General features: G+C 42.1%; 1 protein-coding gene across 5 annotated transcripts in view; it reads left to right on the top strand.

The window, feature by feature from the left end:
- The window catches only part of LOC122557945 (N-acetyl-beta-glucosaminyl-glycoprotein 4-beta-N-acetylgalactosaminyltransferase 1-like), a 667,804-nt gene that overhangs the window by 208,737 nt on the left and 446,298 nt on the right, over nucleotides 1-12,769 (top strand). The window lies entirely within an intron of this gene.

Below are 12,769 nucleotides of genomic sequence, written 5' to 3'. Positions count from 1 at the left end.
CAGGTAGATAGGATAGTGAAGAAGGTGTTTGGTATGCTTTCCTTTATTGGTCAGAGTATTGAGTACAGGAGTTGGGAGGTCATGTTGCGGCTGTACAGGACATTGGTTAGGTCACTGTTGGAATATTGCGTGCAATTCTGGTCTCCTTCCTATCGGAAAGATGTTGTGAAACTTGAAAGGGTTCAGAAAAGATTTACAAGGATATTGCTAGGGTTGGAGGATCTGAGATACAGGGAGATGCTGAACAGGCTGGGGCTGTTTTCCCTGGAGCGTTGGAGGCTGAGGGTTGACCTTATAGAGGTTTACAAAATTATGAGGGGCATGGATAGGATAAATAGACAAAGTCTTTTCCCTGAGGTGGGGGAGTCCAGAACTAGAGAGCATGGGTTTAGGGTGAGAGGGGAAAGATATAAAAGAGACATAAGGGGCAGAGGGTGGTACGTGTATGGAATGAGCTGCCAGCGGATGTGGTGGAGGCTGGTACAATTGCAACATTTAAGAGGCATTTGGATGGGTATATGAATAAGAAGGGTTTGGAGGGATATGGGCAAGGTGCTGGCAGGTGGGACTAGATTGGGTTGGAATATCTGGTCGGCATGAACGGGTTGGACCAAAGGGTCTGTCTCCATGCTGTACATCTCTGTGACTCTATGACTCTATGAGTGCTTTTGCAATTCCCTTTTCAAAATCACGATTGTGCCTGATTTGATTTATTATTTATTATTATCACATGTAGCTAGGTACAGTGAAAAGTTCTGTTTTGCCTTCAGTACAGGCAGATCATAACATGTAAAGGTCACAGGGTAGAGCAGAGTGAGGAATACAAAGTTACAGCTGCAGAGACGGTGCATAACAAGCAAGGTCAACATTAGATTTGAAATTTGAGAGGTCCATTCAGAAGTCTAATAACAGCAGGGAAGAAGCAGTTCTTGAACCTGTTAGTGTGTATGTTTAAGCTTTTGCATCTTCTGCCTGTTGAAAGAGATTATAACTGGAGTGGGAAGGGTCTTTGATGTTGGCTGTCTTTCCATGACAATGTGAAGTATAGATGGAGTTAAAGAATGGAAGGTTGGCTTCCATAATAGTCTGGGCTGTAGTTTCTCACACTCCTGGGCATTGCAGTTGCCGTACGAATAGAATGCTTTCTATAGTGCATCTGTAAAAATTGGTAAGGGTCCTTATGGGCATGCTGATTTTCTAAGCCACCTGAAGAAGAAGAGGCATTGTGGTGCCTTGACCGTCCCACCAACATGGGTGTGCCAGGACAGATTGTTGGTTCCCAATGCTTCTGCCAGTGAGAACGATTTCCCTCTAACTTGTAATGCATTTAGATTAGATTCCCTACAGTGCGGAAACAGACCCTTCGGCCCAACAAGTCCACACTGACCCTCCAAAGAGTCACCCGTCCAGACCCATTCCCCTACTCCCCACTAATGCACCTATCACTACGGGCAATTTAGCATGGCCAATTCACCTGACCTGCACATCTTTGGATTGTGGGAGGAAACCAGAGCACCCGGAGGAAACTCACGCAGACACGGGGAGAATGTGCAAACTCCATGCAGACAGTCACCTGAAGCTGGGATTGAACCCGGGTCCCTGGCGCTGCGAGGCAGCAGTGCTAACTGCTGAGCCACCGTGCCACTGGATCTCATCTCAAACTTCTATTCTGAAGGCCAAATCTTCCCAGTTTATCCAATCTAACCACAAACCTGAAGGCACTCGACCCTTGTATCATTCGATCAAGTCGTTTTTTTTGCATCTTTGCAATTGCCTACACATCTTTTCTAAAGGTCAGTGCCCAAAATTGCCACATACTCCATTAAGACCAAAGGTTTGGTATAGATTCATTGCGTCTATAGTCTATTGGATAAATCTTCCCATTTGCAGGTGGTATGGTGGCAAGTGTGAAAGTTTTGACCCCTATTACTTATTTCCTCTCATTCGGCCATCTTTGAATCCACGCTGCCATTTTATGACCCTTTATTACATTGACTTCAATGTTGTTGGCAAGTCTTTTGTATGGCACTTTATCAAATGTCTTTTTTTCCAAGTTCATTATACATCACACCAATGCATCGGTTAGCAGGTTCGCAATGCAGTGTAATGCCAACAGTGTGGGTTCAATTCCTGCACTGACTGAGGTTACCATGAGGGACTCTCCTTCTCAACCTCTCCCCTCACCAAAGATATGGTGACCCTCAGGTTAAACCACCACCAAAGCAACCCCATGGTCTGGTATGACGATAGCGACTTTACCTACATTAACCTTAAACCTTGGTCACATTCTCTGTTACCTTGTCAAAAAATAATAAATTAACACTGGCTTTCCACAATTAACCTACATTTGCCCTAGTGACTATTAATTTATCCTGTTTTTCAAAGCTCCCCCACCACCAAGACAAACTGACTGGCTTGCTGTTGTTGGGGTTATCTTTATAGGTTTCTGGATTAACATTGTGCTATAACATTTTTGGAAAGTTTTGTGACAGTGTTATCAATTTTCCAGACCTCTGGCATCAACTCTGTATCTACAGTGGATTAGAAGATTATGGTCCAGGCTTCTGTAACTTTCACTCTTCCTGCCCTCCGCATCCTCAGATCCAGATTCCTTTTGGGTCCTGGAGACTTAGTATCTTCAAGCACAGACAGCCTTTAAAAATAGCCTTTATGGATTTCAACAGTTTTCTCATTTCCCCTGCCCCCACATTATCCCTGTCCCAAGCCTCCAACTCGACATCTTTCCCATCTATCGGCTCCACCTTCCTCTCTGACCAAGACCTTCTCCCCCACCTTCATCTACCTATTGCATTCTAAGCTACCTTCCCTCCCACCCCTCCCCGCACCCCACTCCTTTCATTTATCTTTCAACACCCGACTCACAAGTCTCATTCCTCATGAAGGGCTTATACCCAAAACGTTGATTCTCCTGTCCTCGTATTCTGCCTGACCTGCTGTCCTTTTTCAGCACCACACTCTTGACTTTGATCTCCAGCATCTGCAGTCCTCACTTTCTACTAGCCTTTATAATATACCTCATTATCAATTTTTAACCCATCCAGTACTCCACTACTGCCACCTCCACTATGCTAAACCTATCTTAGCTCTTGGTGCATTGCCTCTTACTCTGAGTCTATCTAATATACCACCGTGGCTCAGTGGTTAGCACTGCTGCCTCACAGCACCCAGGTTTGATTCCAGCCCCGGGTGACACTCTGTGCGGAGTTTGCACGTTCTCCCCGTGTCTGTGTGGGTTTGCTGCGGGTGCTCCAGTTTCCTCCCACAGATGTGCAGGTTAGGTGGATTGCCCACAGTGTCCAGGGATGTGCAGGCTAGGTGGGTAAACCACGGTAAATGAGGGGTTATGGGCTTAGGATGGGATGCTCTTCAGAGGATCGGTGCAGACGTGATGGGCCAGATGGCCTCTATCTGCACAAAAGAGATTCTATGGTTTCTATTTCTTGCTCTACCATTATTTGTCTCACCAATCCCTTTGTTTTTTTCTTGTTCTAATGTCTAATGCGTTATTCTAGCATCATTCTGCTGTCAAGTTAGGTTAAATCCTCCTCAACAGCATGTCATTGTTCCTGTCTCTGCTTTAGTGCCACCTATCCGACCTCGATAGGCTCAGTCTGCCTCCGAACTGGCCCAATGTCTTAGGAATTTAAAGCCCTCCCACCTGCACCATCTTTCCAACTATGCATTCATTTGCTGTACCCTTCCATTCTTATATTCATTAGCATATGGCACTGGGAGTAATCTGAAGCTGACCACCTTTTTGAGGTTATACTGACCAGTTTCATGTAAATGTTCTGCTGATTCCTGTCTCTCGGGCAGTGAGTTCTAGATACCCACTACACTTTGTGTGAAATAATCCTTCTGTAAATCCCCCTCTAAGTCTCCTGTACTTTCCCTTCAATCTATATCTCCTGATTATCGACCCTGTATTAAGGAGAAAAGCCTTTTGTTATCTGCCCTATCTCTGCAGGGTCACAACCCACTGGGATAGCGCCCTGGGAATCAAGCTTCACTACTTTCAATCGTCGCACAAGTTAAAGTTTTTCAAAGAAATACACAACCTTTGACAGAGAGCACTGATTGCGTTTCTGTATTCAACAAGAATCACTAATTCTTATAATTTGGAGATGCTGGTTTTGGACTGGTGTGTACAAAGTTAAAAATCACACAACACCAGGTTATAAACCTGTTGGACTATAACCTAGTGTTGTGTGATTTTTAACCTAATTCTTATAAATTGTAGCTACCATTAAATGGTTAAACTAATTTCATTAAACTCTACAAATTAAATCTCTAAATCCCTTATAAGCTTTGTGTCACATACATAATGACAAACACAATCGAGAAAAAAATAAAAACACGTAAGAAAACTGTCTAATCACAAAGTCTGATGGGTTGTTTCCTGCTGATCCAAAGGCTTCTCCTCGAATTTCCTCTTTCCAAATGTTTCCAAGAAGCATAGAGTGAGAATGCCTCTGATTTTTCTAATCCAAAGTCACAACATGCAGCATCAGCTGAAGGAAAGATGAGGTGTTTCTTTTTCTGGTTTAAAGTGGCTTACTGCAGAGAACTGAGAGTTTTTACTTGCTGAGAACTACTGGTTTGCTTTGACTACTGTTTCTCTGTCTTGATCCCAGCCCAAGCTGTCCAGCTAACTGACAGCCAATCCAATTATTTTCAAGCAGAGGATCATTGTGGTAGGTAATTGGTCCCTAATCCACAATCCAATCAGCTTCACTTGTAAACAAACCCTCATCTCCAGTTTGTACGCTTTGCTGGAACCCATAGCTACCCAAATAGGATTCACAAAGCATGCAGCTATCATTCTGAATCCCTGTGTTTCTTTTTTATGTGAGTCCATAGTTCCTAAAAAGCACAAAAATAAAAAAAGACACATTCTTTATCTCCTCAGAATTTGGTGAACATGATTTTGCACATAGGTTGGCTGATTGTGAACTATTTCCTTTCCAACCTAAAATTTCCTCACACCTTAAGTATTTCTTTAATTGAATTTAGAAAAGTGTTAAACCCAAAGGCTGATTCGTTCATTGTTTTTTGTGACTGAACAAGCATCTGAGTTGTTTAACATTGCATTTCTGAAAATCAAATGCAGTTTTAAAGTAAGTTAAACCCTTGGTGGTGCGATTCAAAATCTCCACAAATAACCAGCAGGTTAATGCCCTCATGGACTTGCATAAATACTGCTGTTTAAATATATTTTTATAAGGCTGTTTAGCCAGAAAACAAAAGCACGCAAATTGTGAGTTTGACTTTTTATTTGATTAAGTTTTCTGCCCTTGGTGAGGTTGCCTTTCTTCTGATCACTCCCTTGTTGCTTGTCCTGGTTTTCATAATGCGTTTGGAACATTGTATGATTGAAAGCATTTCCAATAAGAATGTGGGAATGACAGCTTCTTATGTCCTGTGGTATCTAGTTGCCTACTGTGATTCAAGGTAGGAGCAGGGAAGATAATGTAGGACATTTTCCTCCATTTATACGTATCTCTCAACTGTTTAATGTATAATAAGGCATGAAGAGTAACTTGTTGGTACTTATCCCATCGTCACATGTCATAGTTTACATATCAATAAGGCTGATTGAATGCCAAATATGAATAATGATAAACAGAAGGTCTTGTTTCCCTCAAGGACGTTGGTCTGTTTGTTTGCTCCATCTTGATTATTAAATAAGATCTACCACATGAGTAATAACCAGCCTTTTTTTTTTAAACAAAATGAGATAAATCTGAATGTAAACACACAAAATGCAGGGACTTGATCAGGATGGGAGTAGACAGTTTCTAAAGATTGAACCCAAAACGTTTACTTATATTTTTACACAAAATGATGGTCAAATTATTGTGCATTCCTTACATTTTCTAACACAAGCTTAAAATCTTAGCTGAAGATTGCGCAGTACTAAGTCCATTCATAACATCTCAGATAGTGAAGCAAGTACGTACAAGTGCAGCACGCCAACATTTGGTCATGGCTCATCAGTGGTGAGTAACTTTCATACCAGACAAGTGTCAGATAATGACCATCTCCAACTATAATCACCTCTCCTTGACACTCAATAACACCCTGGGGAGGTTGCCATTGAGCAGAATATTACCTGGACCTGCCAAATGAACACTGTGGCTACAAGTCAGAGATCAGAGGCTGTGAATTCTGACGTGAATAACTTAGCTCCTGCCTCCACAAAGCATGTCTGCACTCTACAAGGCACAAGTCAAATGTGTAATAGAATATAGTCTGCTTGTCTGGATGAGTTGAGCAAACCTCTCCACACAAACCAATGCAAGGCAGCCCATTTAATTGGCATTTGTTCCATCACTTTAAATATTCAGTCCTCCACACAATTATGGTAGTGTCCCATCTGCAAAATGCAGTAATTCATTAGGTGTCTTTTGACAGCACCTTCCAAACCTGTGGCCTTTACCATTTAGAAGGACAAGGTTGTCAGCTTTTGGAAGTCATGATTTGGAGATGCCGGTGTTGGACTGGGGTGTACAAAGTTAAAAAAAATCAGACATCACCAGGTTATAGTCCAACAGGTTTAATTGGAAGCACTAGCTTTCGGATCACCGCTCCTTCTGATGACAACCACCTGATGAAGGAGCGGTGCTCCGAAAGCTAGTGCTTCCAGTTAAACCTGTTGGACTATAACCTGGTGATGTCTGATTTTTAGCTTTTGAAACATAAACATCTGTAAATTCCTCGCCAAGCCACACACCATCCTGACTGGAAGTACATCACTGTTCCTTCACTGTCACTGTGTCAAAATCCTAGAATTCTCTCACTAACAATACTGTAGGTATACCCCCCCCACTGCCACCATGGAGGCTTGAATGGTTCAGCTCACTACCACTTCTCAAGGGCAGTTAAAGAATGGACAATAAATGCTGGCATACCTCATATCCCCTGAAATGTATGGGGGAGAAAAAAAACCCACCTAGTGCACTTTGCAAAATATATATGACAATCAAGGTACACGATTCAAGTCACATAACAGTAATACTTGCGACTACTTATCGATGGCGTTAAAGATGCTAATTTCCATTTTATGGCTGACCTCAAGGATTTAGATTGAAATATAGACCACACATTTTAGTGACAGTGTGTGTTCATTACTTTTTCTCAGCTGCTTAAAGGCCATTTCTCCCAACAAACCCAGTAATCTGGAGTCACCAAATAATGTAAAACCTGGTACTTGGGGACTAAGTCCAGCAATGATGTAAGCAACCATAACAAAACTATACCGCAAAGTGTTGACAATTATAAAACTGTTTCTAAAAGTAGGGCCAGTCCTTGCCTTGCCAATATAAAATAGCAATAGAGTGCATGTTTCATATAAAGCACAGCAATAAATTAATTAAATTAATTAACCTTGGGGTTGAATTGGTGATTGTAAACGGGGAATGACTCTCAAATGACTTGCACCAATATTGAAACTTTCATTAAAGCTTATGCAACCCCTCTTATTCAGTTTTGGTGATCGAGAGTTCCCACTTCTCACCAATTTTAGAAACCTATTATTATCTGTTAATTCTACTCTCAGGAAACTACTATGTGCTTATAGAACTTGATTAGATTCCCTACAGTGTGGAAACTGGCCCTTTGGCCCAACAAGTCCACACCAACCCTCCGGAGAGCAACCCACCAAGAATGCCCCTATATTTACCCCCGACTAATGCACCTAACACTATGGGCAATTTAGTGTGGCCAATTCACCTAACCTGCACATCTTTGGATTGTGGGAGGAAACTGGAGCACCCAGAGGAAACCCATGCGAACACAGGGAGAATGTGCAAACTCCACACAGACAGTCGCTCGAGGCTGGAATCGAATCTGAGGGGGGAATTGAACCCAGGTCCCTAGCGCTGTGAGGCAACAGTGCTAACCACTGAACCACTGAGCTGCCTTAAATACACATTGGAGATGATCTTATTAAGTAACTCTTTAGGACTAAAGAACAGACAGACTTCTATTGGTTTTTTTTATTGCAAACATTTCGCAATCATAAATAGCTCCACAGGAAGTCAATTTCACTCTGTGATGGTTTAAATAAAACATGGCTGCTAATTTTGTTTCAAACAGATAGAAGAGACTGCACAATGCAAAGTGGGTTTTATGTTTGAAATGGTCCTGCAGCTGCACTTAATTCATCTTTAAATTTCACAGCCAGAAGGCACAAATCAAGTAATACAGTGTATGTTAACCTTTCCTCCTACGTGAGAATATTTGGATTTTTCTGAACCTTTCTAGTGATTGGTTTGGTTGAGAATAGAGAAAATGCTCCAGATGAGGTTTGACGCAATTATACCTTAACGAAGGAATTTGTATTTGAATAAAAGTGAGTGTTGTACCTCACTGTCTTGAGGCAAGCAAGCAAAAAGCAGTCCTAATTGAGTGTCTTTTGAGTACTGAATGCTACATGTTATGAATAAGTTATAACACTGCTTGAGAGTTTAACCTCTATTTCCTTAGCTGTCTTTCTAAACACCACTGTCTGTCTTTTAGGGATTCATTTGTAAGTAATAAATATTTTTCTTGAATTCATGATTGAATACAGCACAAATGTAATGTCAAACACAGGAAAACTGACCCAACAGGACAAAAAGAAAAATGATATATCCTTACTCTCAGCAAACCTAAAGTTAAAAATCACACAACACCAGGTTATAGTTCAACAGGTTTAATTGGAAGCACACTAGCTTTCGGAGCGACGCTCCTTCATCAGGTGACAACCACTTGATGAAGGAGCGTCACTCCAAAAGCTAGTGTGCTTCCAATTAAACCTGTTGGACTATAACCTGGTGTTGTGTGATTTTAACTTTGTACACCCCAGTCCAACACCGGCATCTCCAAATCATCTCAGCAAACCTAGTAAGTCTTATGCTGTAGCTGAATACTCTGCTTCTCATTCCCAATGTAAATGAAAGTTTCTATCAAATTTCTATAGCTCTGTGTGTTTGAAAGCCTCGTATCTCAGTAAGTGCAGGTTCATAGCTCCTTGAAAGTGGAGTCACAGGTAGATAGGATAGTGAAGAAGGTACTTGGTATGCTTTTCTTTGTTGAACAGAGCACTGACTGTAGGAGTTAGGAGGTCATGTTGCAGCTGTACAGCACATATCATCTATTGCATCCTCTGTACCCGATGTGGCCTCCTCTATATTGGGGAGACAGGCCGCCTACTTGCGGAGCGTTTCAGAGAACACCTCTGGGACACCCGGACCAACCAACCCAACCACCCTGTAGCTCAACATTTCAATTCCCCCTCCCACTCCACCAAGGATATGCAGGTCTTTGGACTCCTCCATCGTCAGACCACAGCGAAACGACGGTTGGAGGAAGAACGCCTCATCTTCCGGCTAGGAACCCTCCAACCACAAGGGATGAACTCGGATTTCACCAGTTTCCTCATTTCCCCTCCCTCCAGCCTGTCTCAGTCAAATCCATCAAATTCAGCACCGCCTCCCTAACCTGCAATCTTCTTCCCGACCTCTCCGCCCCCACCCCAATCTGTCCTATCACCCTCACCTTGACCTTTTTCCACCTATCACATTTCCGACGCACCTCCCCCAAGTCCCTCCTCCCTATCTTTTATCTTAGCCTGCTGGACAAACTTTCCTCATTCCTGAAGAAGGGCTAATGCCCGAAACGTCAATTCTCCTGTTCCCTAGATGCTGCCTGACCTGCTGCGCTTCTCCAGCATCACATTTCCATCTCTGATCTGCAGACCTCATTTTCTCAGCACATTAGTTAGGCCACTTTTGGAATACTGTGTGCAATTCTGGTCTCCCTCAGAAGCTGGGACAATTACATTTAAAAGGCATTTCGCTGGGTATATGAATAAGAAGGTTTTAGAGGGATATGGGCCAAGTGCTGAAAAATAGGACTAGATTAGGTTAAAATATCTGGTTGGCATGGATGAGTAGGACTGAAGGGTCTGTTTCTGTATTATACATCTCTATGACTCTAAGTAAGCAATGTCCCCATTGTCCCAGGTTGCTCTCTCATTAGGAAGACGACTGGTGGTGGATTAACCTGAGGGGCAACATGAGAGAATTTGAGAAGGAGGGTCCTTTGCAATAACGTCATTTAGTGAATTGAACCCACCCTGTTGGGGTCATTCTGAATCACAAGCCAGCCATCCATCCAACCGAGCTAACCGACCCCTCAGTAGATGCAGCAAGATTTGACTGCATTTCAACAGAATCTTGATGCAATGCAGTGAAATCCTAGATTAGCTGAATGCTGACCTTTTAGAGAAGCATTTTGATCAGACTCATTCTTGATCTTATTGAACCCTTTCGATCCTTACACTCAGACTGCAATTCAGTTCTTGGTCCCCTTCCTAAAAGTGAGCTATTTTTGTCTTGAAGAAATATATTGACTAAACTGGATGATTGGACAGGACAACTATGTATCTAAAGAAATAAGCTGAATCCCAGATAATTAATAATTAAAATGATTAAAAAATCCCACAAACGCCATTTCAACAAAATAACAACGAGGATGTTTTTGCTTCGGTGTTGGCGACTGAGGGACAAATGCTGTTTTGAGCTCCAGGGAGTTGCTGCTTTCCTAATGCCATCAGATTTTTTATGTCCGTCTCAAAATACAGAACTGAACGTTGATCTTACATCACATCAACTGGGTGGCAGCCCCATTTTACACTCCCATATTGTGATCGTCAGAAACCTGACCAGGTAAAAAGTGCCCTGGAGGTGGGATTTTCATTCTGGGATGGCAGGATACCAGGCTAACACACTGAGTGGAGGCTGGAGGCTGCAGTTTGCTGGTTGAATAGAAACATACCTCTGTGCACTGGCACGGTACTACAGTTTAATAATTAAAACCATCATTCTCCCTCCAACCTGCCCCTACTCATCCACATGCCCCACATATCCCCATGATCCATCTATGTTTGACCTATGCCACCTCATGTCTTCCATTCTATTCTATGCCCATGTACACGTTCCATAATGATCCCTCATACCCATGGTCATTTAGAATCTCAAGCCGGGCTATATCTCTCTACTCACCCCACATTGCCCCTCATCCCTCCTTTACCAGTCTTTAGTTCTTAGCCTTTATAGCCCCTGTGCTAACCTCTGCTCCTGTATTCATTAACCAGATTGTTTATGCCCTGATGCTAATTTAGTGCCAACTCGGGGCAACCATGTTCCCCACTCCCACACATTGCCTTCCTTCTCACCGAGTAACAATCGGGGGATAGCTTCACGAGCCATGCTGACATTAATAAAAAATTCTCTTGATGATATTACTTTGTTTTTAAAAGAAACACTGGTTTAAAAAAGAATCATAACATTGAAATTCCTTTAGCTCAACAGTTTTGAAAACAGTTGCATTCTACATAGCTGACAATTATTTGCCAGTTTTGACATATCCATTTAGTACCTTTTCCAAGAGGTCAGATGCCTCTTTGGGATTTTTTTTTCATGTAGACATGAATGTGTATAAAAATGAATAGGGTCTGTCAAAATGCCACAACATTTAAATGCCCCAAGCTTAAATTCTGAATGAAAAGCTTTCACTTAAAAAAAATGTTTTTGCAATTTTAGTAGGTACTTATTGACACAAAGCTGAGAGTTATCATTATAGAATTTGTGCTGTTTGACTGCTTCCACAACCTATCATTATCACAGTGGCCGGTTTAATTGTAAATTCGTGATTTAGTTGATAGCATTAAGTGGCTGTAAGTGGATTTGAATACAAGTTTGTTATTATTAGGGCTTAAGTATGTGAAGCAGTTTAAACGTAGTGGATGGGCTTTTTTCAATGAGCATGGTTTAGATAATATAGTGATGGCTGCAGTAGATAAATAGAACTTTATTTTGTTTCATGGCTTCGGAGTCTGCACATGGATGGATGGGAGGTGCAAGAGAAAAGATGGTGGCTAGGAACCATGGATTCCTAATAAGTTGGCATAGGGAATTTAAAAGGTTGTTAGAATATATGGGAATTGGTACTGTTGGCATGGGGCTATAAAGGGCTATGGGGGTTGAGTGAGGGACATATATTGGCATGGACAGTGTGAGGGGCCATTGAGAAGTGAGGCAAGGAGCATAGTTTGGTATGGAGGGTATGGAAAGCCAACAGGGAGAGGCAGGGAGGCTATGAACAATGGAGAGTAGGTGATGACATGAGTTGGCAGCTATGAGGCATGATGAGTGTTTGGATGTGAGGATGGGCAACAGCTGGGGGCTAGAGGGCCTTAGTTTTTTTAAAAATTAAAATTTGGATCCAGTCCCAGAGCACCAAAGTGGGCCCTTTATTCAGCCAACCTCCGTCATAGCAGTCCTGTCACTGCCTCTGCACTTCTGGTTTTTGGGGAATGGCTGCTTACTGACCCCATGTTAGCACTTGCGCCAAAATGACAGCCCAGCCCGTCTGGGAATCGATACACTGCATACCTGATATTGAAGCAACAAAATTTGCCCTTTACCCTTTCTGAGTGTGGCTTGAAGCCATAGATCCAAAGGCAATAATATTACCCCTGTATCATAGCAACTTTTATTGTTAACTTTGCTTTAATATATCTTAAGTGTAAACTTCTTTCAGGAGTTTTGACATTGATTGGAGATTTTCTGAATGACTTCTGCAGAGATATTGCAGGGGAACCAAATGCGTGTTATTTTGATGGAACAGTTAATATCCTATTAGATGCATAAACCTTATTAGATGCTGAAAGCAAATAAAGTACAAATGATGTTCAGATTAA

Source organism: Chiloscyllium plagiosum, chromosome 16 (assembly GCF_004010195.1).
Source record: "Chiloscyllium plagiosum isolate BGI_BamShark_2017 chromosome 16, ASM401019v2, whole genome shotgun sequence".
NCBI classification, from domain to species: Eukaryota; Metazoa; Chordata; class Chondrichthyes; order Orectolobiformes; family Hemiscylliidae; genus Chiloscyllium; species Chiloscyllium plagiosum.
This window is presented reverse-complemented; position numbering and strand designations above follow the sequence as displayed.